Source organism: Galeopterus variegatus, unplaced genomic scaffold, assembly GCF_000696425.1.
Source record: "Galeopterus variegatus unplaced genomic scaffold, G_variegatus-3.0.2 Scaffold698, whole genome shotgun sequence".
Classification (NCBI taxonomy): domain Eukaryota; kingdom Metazoa; phylum Chordata; class Mammalia; order Dermoptera; family Cynocephalidae; genus Galeopterus; species Galeopterus variegatus.
Window position 1 is genome coordinate 479,188 of NW_007726809.1, and position 10,543 is coordinate 489,730.

The window sequence follows — 10,543 nt, forward strand, 5'->3', positions numbered from 1 at the left end:
GATAACATAAGTGAGTTTATTTTTTTTTTATTTTTTTTTATTTTTTTTATTTTTTTTTGTCTTTTTTGTCTTTTTTCCGTGTCCGGCAACGGATCGCAACCCTCAGTGTTGCCCCCGTACCGGACCGGGGACCGGCAACGGGATCGCAAGCCTCGGTGTTGCTCCCGCGCCTCGCTCAGCCAGTGAGCGGGAGCCGGTCTGTATGTGGGATCCGAACCCTTGGAGGGGAGCGCCGCCGCGCTTCCCAAGCAGTGCACTATCCAGTGCGCCACCGGGCCGGCCCATAAGTGAGTTTATTTTATACTAAATTTTTGAGTATATTTATATTTTTTGCTTAACTGTGTTATAGATTAACTATGATCTGGAATATAGATAAATTTAAAAACAAAACCTTTTTACGCATTGTTGATGTCTCATGTTAGATGGCATGGCTGAGAGAGGGACCCAACAACTTAAGAAATAATACTCTTCCATAGATTGAGATAGAGGGTGTAGTGGATTGAATTATGTCCCCCCAAAACTTATTCAAGCTTGCATTGTGTCCCCCGAGTTTTATGTATTAGAAACTTAGCCCCTACTGTGACTGTTAAGAGGGTGGGAAATCCTATTATGGTAACTGAAAGATGGGCCTTGAAAAGGTGATTGGATTGCAGGACCATACATTAGTGAATGGATTAAAAATGGTGGTCAGGGGCATGGCTCTGAGGGCTTTGAAAGAAGAGGACAGTCTGTTTCTCTCTCTGCTCCACCATTTCGCAATGTGATACCCTGCCGTCACTGAAGCCACCACCAAAGAAAACTTCACCAGATGTGTTCCTTGGACTTTGGAATTTTCAGCCTCAGAAACTGTAAGCAGTAAATTTTGTTTTCTTTATAAAATACCCAGTTTCATGTATTTTGTTATAAGCAATCAAAATGAACTAATACTGAGAGTATGATTGAAAGCAATTATGTATTTTCCCTTATTTTTATTCATAGGTAATTCTTCCAGAGGTACACATTACAAAGAAAAGAACAAAAAAAGAAAGAATCTCAAAGACCTCATATAGAAACAACATCTCAAGTTCCAATCCAGTTTGCCTTATGGAACAGAGATCACTTGTGGGGCTTGAAGCACATCTGAAGAGAAATGAGTGTAATGAAGAAGGGCTAACCATGATATCAAACACCTCAGTGCCAAGAGGTGAATAAAAAATATAAAGTCAGAAAAATAGAACTAAATCAGGCAGTTAAAAAGTTCAGAGCTGATACTAGGTAACATGTATGATAATGGCATCTTTATGAATAAAAGTCATGAACATATAAAATAAAAAATGAATTTGATTAAAAAGGTGCCAGGAAATCAAGTAACTTGACAACAAGTTCAAGGCAACAATGTTCTGTGTAAGAGCAAGTTCATAATTATGGCAAAGCATATGGTCAGAAGAGGCAAGTTGTATAAAAAGACAAAAACAAAACAATAATCCTCAAATGAGTTAGGCTCTATCTAAAGCCAAATTCATAAAGAATCCTCCAAAGTAGATGAGGATTTCATCTAAATATATCACTTGGTGGGTCTTGAGTAGAAGAACAAGTATTTGGAAATAATTTGCTGAAGGAAAATGTGTATGTATGGATGTGTGTATGTGGGGTGTATGTGTATGTGTTCATGTAAAAAAGTAAAAAAGATGTCGGCACCAGCTGCGGGGCAAGATGGAGGCACTGATTTTGGAATCCTCCCTGTTTACTGTCAAAGCCATCCTGATTCTGGACAATGATGGAGATCGACTTTGCCAAGTACTACGACGACACCTACCCCAGTGTCAAGGAGCAAAAGGCCTTTGAAAAGAACATTTTTCAACAAGACCCATCAGACTGACAATGAAATTGCCCTCTTGGAAGGTCCGACAGTGCTATACAAAAGCAGCATTGATCTCTGTTTCTATGTGATTGGCAGCTCCTATGAAAACGAGCTGATGTTTATGGCTGTTCTGAACTGCCCCTTTGACTCATTGAGCCCGATGCTGAGGAAAAATGTAGAAAAGCGAGCTCTGCTAGAGAACATGGAGGTGCTCTTCTTGGCTGTGGATGAAATCATAGATGGAGGGGTCATCCTAGAGAGTGATCCCCAGGAAGTTGTACACCAGGTGGCATTGAGGGGTGAAGACATCCCCCTTAGAGGGGGGGACTGCAGACCGTGTGTCAGGTGCTGCAGTCAGCTAATGAACAGATCAAGTGGTCACTCCTTCGATGAAGACCCCACTGTTCCTAGCTCTTCACCCCCATCAAAAAAAAATCCACATCTGCTGTGAATTCTTATCCAGTCCTCCAACTGATGCTCTTAGGGCCATTTCAGGGATCACAAGGGATTCTTAAATTTCCATCCTGTCCATGGTTGTACCCCCCCCCACACACACACGCACACACACACTTTCTGTTCCTTCTCACTCTTGTTGCAATTCTTGGAGTAAAGCTCCAAGCAGATTTGGATGCAGGGCAGGGGAAGCACCCCCTTCCTTTCTAGACTGGATTATGCTGCCATGCTCTCCTACCCTCATAATTTCTCAACTTCTGTGCCCTTTGCTGTAGCTATACTTCAGATCAAAGCAGGAGAAGGAATGTGCTGAGTGTTTTCCTCCCTTTTCCTTTACCAGGCCTTCATCCCAACAGCTCATAGCTTCAGTAGGGGGAGGGAAAGAGATTTCTTTTCTATAGAATGAGTGGGGGAGGGGATGGACAGGGATGTATCCCGTCTCAGCTGCACCCTCACTTAAAGGCCTCAGCGTTTTCTTACTGCCCTATCCTCTACCTTAGAAAAGAGATTGGAAACAGCTCATAGGGAGGGGACAGATTAGAAGAAACAGTGATTTAAATTTTATTGGAGGGGGCTTATAAAATTCATTCTCGACCCTGATCCTGGCATGTAGCTTCAAAACTGCTGTGGTGAGTGTCTGTTTCTTGGTCTGCTACCTTAATTCATTACCTTTACAGCCCATGAGATCTTTGCTTGGTTTGTCCTCTCTGTGCTCTGGAGCAAAGCCTGTCCCTGGAACTAAAACTCCCTTCTAGTCTTGGGAAGAAGAGGTTCTGCTCAGAATTGGGGGAGGAGTGAAACTTATGACTTGGGCCTCTAGGCTCTGTCAGTGCCCTCAGCTCCTCACATGCACTTCACTCCTCTGCCTCTGCAATCTCTGTGGCTTAACCCTATCCACTCTCTCGCTCAGCCTTACATCCAAGGAGTAGGTCTGGGTGCTTCCCCTCCCTAGGTCACTGAGAGAGGTGCCCTTAATAAAACTTTTGGGATTTGGATTTCCCAAGAAGATAGAGGATAGAACACCCTCTCTTGGGTCTAATCTTTTCTCTTGACCCAAAACTTCCTCCCCACAAAAATGTCTTAAAAACCTTCCTGAGACTTAAGGTTTCTGCTCCACCCACTAACTGACAAATCTTAAACACTTAAGTGGAGCAGATAGCTGGGCATATTTGAGAATGTATCTTTGTGTAAGAGATGTATGGAGTCAGGAGATAGCTCCCTTCATATACTGTGCTGTTCAAAAAGGAATAAAACATTTATTTTGTCAAAAAAAAAAAAGTAAAAAAGATAAAACTCAATTCTCAATTTCTGGTTCACCAGCCCCCAAACAACCTCAGCTCCTGTCTCAGGTATGACAGTGTATAATCCTTGAAGTTGGCTAAATAGGTTAAAAAAAATATCTGTTTTCATTCCTTACTTATTATTATTTCTGCTTTTAAAACAATACATTTTGTCCTAAATATAGGTCTTAGAATAGTCATTTTATGATAAGAAGACTGTTAAAGAACTCTTGAGGGTGCCTGAGCACTAACATCACCTAATCTGAAAAATAAAGGAAACATTAATATCATATAGTCTGAAAATAGACGAAAGACTTTTTACTTGACTGTACTATAATTTTTCTGAGTTCTAAATTGTAATGTGAGTTATTTCATTACTAGAGAAGAGGGAAAAAACAAATACACAAAACTCAAAATACAAAAACTAATTTTTCATAAGATGCTTGAGAAAAAACAAAAGAATCCTGTTTCTTAAACTAAAGGTTTAATACAGCATGAAATCAGAAAATGAGTAAAAGAGAAATTTAATGTCCAAAAAAACTAGAGTCTTTTTTCCTCAATGAAAATTGTGTTTACTAAACAGCAAATACTGCTGAAGATACCTTGAGTAGCTTTACATTAACTGAAGCTGAGCAACAATAAAAACCTGGCATAGAGAACAATGGTTATGTCTTGAGCCCAAACTCTGGGATACACGGCCTATCTTAAGTCAATGAGTTTTTTCACAGGGCATCTGAAATATTCTTAGGTCCTACACTAGAATAAATTTATGGCTGCTATACGATATATAAAAGGTTGATAAACTGCTTTCCTGACCTTGGAGAACTTTGTTGGCATATTAAGAGATTTTGATACATAGCAGAGTGCAGACATGCCTTGTGATTTGTTGGATGCACAGCATTGGGTCTGCACAATTAGGTGCTTGGGAAAGAAGGTGAATCTTTAGAGAAAGCAGTGTGTGCGAATGAGCCGCACTCTTGGTGGCAAACGCAGCAAGTGAAAACTCGGGAGGTTTGAATGTTAAACAACTCCATTTAAACAACACAGACCTAAACTTTATAACATCTATATTATTCCCTGTAGTATGTTTCTTTTGTTTTCTGCTGTCTCTTTGCTTTCCTCACTGGTAACATAGCATTTGACCCGAGGTACCTTGTTTACAGAGCGTTGCCTTATGCAGCACATTGGGGCTCTAATGAGTGACAGCAGTAGCTGGGAGAGACTACATTGTGAAAAGTGAAACCAGAGTTTTAATAACATGAGTTCTGAGCCCTGTTAGCTTTACAGAAATGTCCTTGAAATATAAAGACTTCAATGACAAATTGGAGGATGGAAAGTGGGAAATGCTGAAATGAAGTAAGTATTGGGAACATAAATTGCTAAAATTCATTTTTAGTTTATATCCCAGAAGCCTCATTTTATAACCCAAACCATCACTACAAGATTTATAGGAATGGCTCTTAAATTACATTGTTTTTTTCTCTACTATTTAACATATAACTTTCACCTGTTTTATCGAAGGGGTGAGTTCAAAGTTAAAACGTTTACTGACAACAAAAATATAGTTCAATTCACAAGTGATCTAGTTTCAATGTATGATTGATCAGATAATTTAGTACTTTCCCATGTAAAATCTATCCTTTCTTACTGACAGTGGAACGATTCTATCCAAAAACAAATTTGTCCTGTTTTTAATAGAGGTAATTAAGGACATTCAAAAATATATGTAGATAAATTATGTTAAGTGAAAAAAAAAAAAAAAAAGTTAAGCCAGGTACAGAAAGGGAAACACGTTGAACTTTCAGGAGAGAACAGTTACTAGAGGTGGGAAGGGAGAGGAGGAAGGGGGATAGGGAGTCACTGGGTGAGGAACACAAAAAGTAATTACGATTTATAATGATGAACTTGCTAATAGTATTGATTTGATCATCATAGACTGTACACAAATACTGATAGTCAACTCTGTACCCCATAAATATGTATAAATAAAAATAATTTTAATCATCATAGACTGTACACAAATACTGATAGTCAACTCTGTACCCCATAAATATGTATAAATAAAAATAATTTTAAAAGTCATTGAAAAAACTATATATGTATATATGTAGTGAAGGAAAGGAAGAATTTCTTTCTGATAAATTAAATGGAATCGGAGCATATTTATACATTTTTTAGTCAACAAGTAGTGAAATAATAATGGAAAAAATTCCCTTCCTTCTTGCTTTCATTTACCAAGGATTACCCACAAACTGTACAGGTTCTGCCAAGGAGTACATTGTAAATTCTTACCATTTACCAAATAGCCTTGCTTATCTGATGATACCTGAGAAGACAACACTAGTGCTGTGGTTTTCTCTCCATTCTTATGCCATTGGCAGGTGGATTCTTGGTGTACACGTGGAGAAGAACATCTGCAACTCTCCTTCTGGTGAGAAGGGATGTGGATATTTATGCATGCCACCTACAGCAAGGATGTGGATATTTATGCATGCCACACCAATAGTGAAGTAGTTAATTACTGGCTTTTAAAAAAAGTCATATATAATCCTATTTAGATAAGTAGCTTAAAACATTCCTTTGGAAAATTCTAGAGGTTGATGGGTTTGACTTTTGTCTACAAAGTTGAATGTTTTATAACTACAATGCCTCTACACATTAAAGTTTAGAATATTGGATGGCAGAACTTTTCAATAATTTTGAAGAGAAGATCCCTTTACTATATATCATCTTAGAAATAATGCATAAAATTGTCATTACATCAGCCTACATTACCTAATTATCTACTAATTGCTCACGTGAATAACAAAAATTAAAAAGGGTAGTTGTTAAACATATTCATATGTATTGTGCTTTACATTGGTAAAATGCACCTCATCTAGAAGGTTTTTGTTTTAGTTCATGGGTGTGTGTTGCCCCATTTCCTCATTTTTGATATAAAACACAATGTTTGCTTATCTCTTTTACTTACCAGCCTTGGCAGTAAAAGTAATTAGACTTCTGGAAATCAGACTTTAAATATCAATAATATGCTGGATATTTTTCATTGGTCTTTCCATACCCACCTTCCACTCTCTACCCTGCTCTGTATCTCAGGAAGCTGACTGCATCAACAGGCTCCCTTGTCTTCTAGCTCTTTTTCATGCCATGCCAATGGAAGGCACCAGTTATAGATTGCAGGGTGAAGGAAAATAAAGTTTTGCTAAGTTCTTCCACCGAAGGCCAAAGCATCTTTAAGTAAGCCCTCTCTATGCAACTACACTTTCATTAGCCAAGACCTCCCTATCCTCTTAACAGTAGGGTTGCTAATTTCTCATTACTGTTGTGGGAGCACATAGGCTTGACAAAGAACAGAGAGTGCACCAAGGGCAAAAGTTTTAAATGCACTTGTGCAGAACCTAAGTGCTAAAAACAGCATGTGCTGGAAACAATAAACAGTTTCTTCTAGATTGGATAAGAACTTTAAGGTCATTTCTTATCCAGCTTCACTCCCTTTCTTTTGTTTCTCAAGATGTTTTCCAGAGATTGCCCCATAGCTTATTTTTTTTTCATTCCTTTGATAAATGATTGACTATGTTGTTTTTTCTCTTGTATTTCCTTGTCTTTACAATAAAAGCCGAAACAAATACCAACTTGGGGCTGTGTCTTGTTTCTCCCTTCTTGAGGGACTTTTCTCAGTGCAGTCCCTTCGGGCTTCTCATTGCTCTTAATATTTGGGCTCTGAGTAATATTTGTGTCTCTGTCACACAGTGAGAAGTGACAACCGTAGCTACCATAGACAAGGGATGTTATTCTATACCATGCCTTCTTAGTTTCCCTAAGCTGTTGCCAAGACACTGTGAGTAGTATCTTAATTATACCCTTCAACTACCCACTTTGAGTGTGTTTTCGGTTTTCTGCTGGGTCCATCACTAATAGATATAATTTTTTAGAGTTAACTTTACACACTTTTTTGTTTATTTGGTTGGTTGGTTGATTTTTATGATGAAGAAAGTTTATTCCAAAGGTGGATGTTTCTCTTAATCACCTGAATCTTAATCAACAGGTTCTACATAGGTAAACATGAAGTGCAACACAGACCCTGAGATGAGCTCAGGGTTACTGTCAGGATCGAGTTACTTGGTAACAGTTGGAAGGCACCAATTGTGTTTGGTATATCACTGTGCATGAGAGAAGTAAGAGAGAAGGCTGCAAAAGTAACTTAGAAACCACTGAAATATGTTTAGTGGAGGTATTTTTTGAAAGCTGCAATATAGAAAGATTAACCCAGAGAATTGAACATTTATGCCTAGGAAGCAACTGGAATCATGACTGTACAAAAAGCTGCTTTACACACAGAATAAAATTTTCCATTTATTGAAAACTTTACAGTTCAAGAAATGTATTCTTTATTACATAATTCATGTTCACTGTTAAAATTTTGAAAGGCATAAGCACACACATAAAATAAGTGAGAAAACATAAATTCTCCTGTAGTTTTTTACCCCCCTTTTTGATATGTACATCTTTCTGGGTTTTTTATCCATACTTAGTGGGAGAGATAACTCAAACTCAAGTGCTTAAAGATTCCAGGCATAGAACCTCAAAGAGTGTCTAAGATTAATTAGGGCAAACTGTAGAGTGAAAGCACCTTTTAAAGGGAAAAGCTTCTGATAACACCTATGAGACCATGGCCATGTGATAATGAAGGTCAAGTGTTCATAGAGCTTCCCACTTTCAAGAGAAACAGAATTGGATTTTGATGTCTAAATATGTTGGCAACAAATTATGTTTAAAAAGTGTGTGGACAAACATGATAAGGGCCCCAACCAAACCAACCAATAAATAACATAACCCCTCTTCTGTTTTCTAAGTTTAACTCAGAGACAGACTATGACCAGTTAAGCTGAAACTGGTCTTAAACTCTGGAGTCAGACCTATCGAAGTTGAAATCCCAGCTTTGTGATTTATTAGGTGAATGTGAACATGTTCTATCACCTCTTTAAGCCACAGCCCCCTAATCTGTAATAAAAGGACAAAATGTTTGCCTTCTACAGTTATAATGTTTAAATAAGGTCATGATTGTGAGGAGTTAATACATTGCTAGGGATATATAAAATAGTCAATATGAGCAGCATTTTATATACGTGGTACCATAAATGCTTAATGTTTTCTATCCCACTTTTTTGTTTTGTATGATGTTTCCTGAGCACATATTTGTTAATTAACTGCATGGCATTTTGCCATATCTATGTGAGCAAGTGTTTATAATTAGCCAATCCCGTATTATTGGACTTTTAGAAATGTTTCTAATTAGTATTTGTACATTTTATCATTATTAATACATTATGTTCTATCCCCTTAATTAATGATATGCCTTATTTTCTTCCTAAGAGTAAATTTCTAGACATGTAATCATTTGCAGAGTAATGTATTTTTAAGATTTTTGGCATGTGTTTCCAAATTATCATCTCCACAGATCAAAATGTTTTGTATTTTCATTAACTATGAATGTTCATTTCCATGCTCACATTGGATGCTTCTTAATGTATTTTGAAGTGTTTTCTTATACATTACTTGCACTGTGAATGCTAGAGTATAAATATTACCTTTTTCATTTGACTATTGAGGAATTTGGCACCCATATTAATTTTCTCAGGTTCACACAATCAATTAGCGAGAAAAGTAGGACAAAATTGTAGGTTCTCCAAAGTCCTACTTTTTTGCAATGTTTTATATAACAAGTTTCCTTGTTGCTTATAGAAAGTAATTATGTTTGAAAGTATTGGTAGTTATTAGACATTTAACAACACACCAAAACCTTTTTTTTTTTTTTTTTTTTACTAGAAACACAATGCAAGCAGTTTGATATATGACCAAAATTTAGAAAAGATATTGCCATTTCAGGACAGTGACAGCAACCAGGATTAAGTAAACCATTTTAAATGGTTTGTTCTACACTTAGGTTCAAAGAAAACTGTGATGCCATTTTTTAAATTTAGTAGTAGTTCACTATTGTTAGGTGTAAATAGCCTTTATTTATTTATTTATTTATTTATTTATTTATTTAACACATGCTTATTGGGAGCCAACCAGGGGTAAGTCACTATAGAAAAACATAAAAATGAGGCACTTACCTGACCCTCCAGAAATTAAATTTATGTGATAATAGTTGACATTTCTCTATTAATTTAATATCACTCAATACAGAGAGAAATAAACACTAAGTATTCCTATTGAATATACTTTTTGATTAAAATGATATATACTATAAAAATATTCTGTATTTTAAAAATTCTTTACACAAGTGGGAACCATATTTAATCAACAGGACTTTTCTAAGTCGAGGAGCCAGAAATTGCAGGCACAAAAAGAATCATAGACTGTGCAAACCTGTATAATTTAATCATAATACCAGTTACAAAATAAGAGCAGAGCCTGGGGACTCTGGCTACTTAGCTCCTAGAAAACTGAGGTATGTTATTTGCATTGATGTGATAAATTATGAAGTTGGCTTTCTGCAAGTCCAATTTGTGATTTTTACTAGGCACTCAGTACTAGCTAAGGACACATCACTCACCTAATAATAAACACACAAAATCATACATTTAGTCTTGAATTTTCAAGCCAAAGCCTTTGGCCTCTGGCTTTATTGGTTTGCTTGTTTGGTTTTGTTTTGGCCCCTCCACACTTTATTAAAAACAAAGGACAAAAGACTACAGACAGGTTATGTCATATTATTATCATTCTAGTTAGATAAGCATATGCAAAATGTTTGCCCATAGTTCTTGAAGCATTTCTTAATAAATATGAAACAGTAGTATGAGATGGAACTGAATTGATTTAAATCACTCATTTGTATCATTACGAGAATGAGTTAACATAAGTACAAGTAGATGTAGGACTATTCCTAAAATCTTGGGAAAATTTTAGTGTAGATACCGACAAATAAGCTTCTCCTTTAATGAAAGTAGCCTTCTTCACTCCATAG

At 36.7% G+C, this 10,543-nt stretch overlaps 1 pseudogene; it reads left to right on the forward strand.

Annotated features, from left to right (window-relative positions):
• Window positions 1–1,692: 1,692 nt before the first annotated feature.
• On the forward strand, window positions 1,693–2,233 carry LOC103589518 (annotated as a pseudogene).
• The last annotated feature ends 8,310 nt before the right edge of the window (window positions 2,234–10,543 follow it).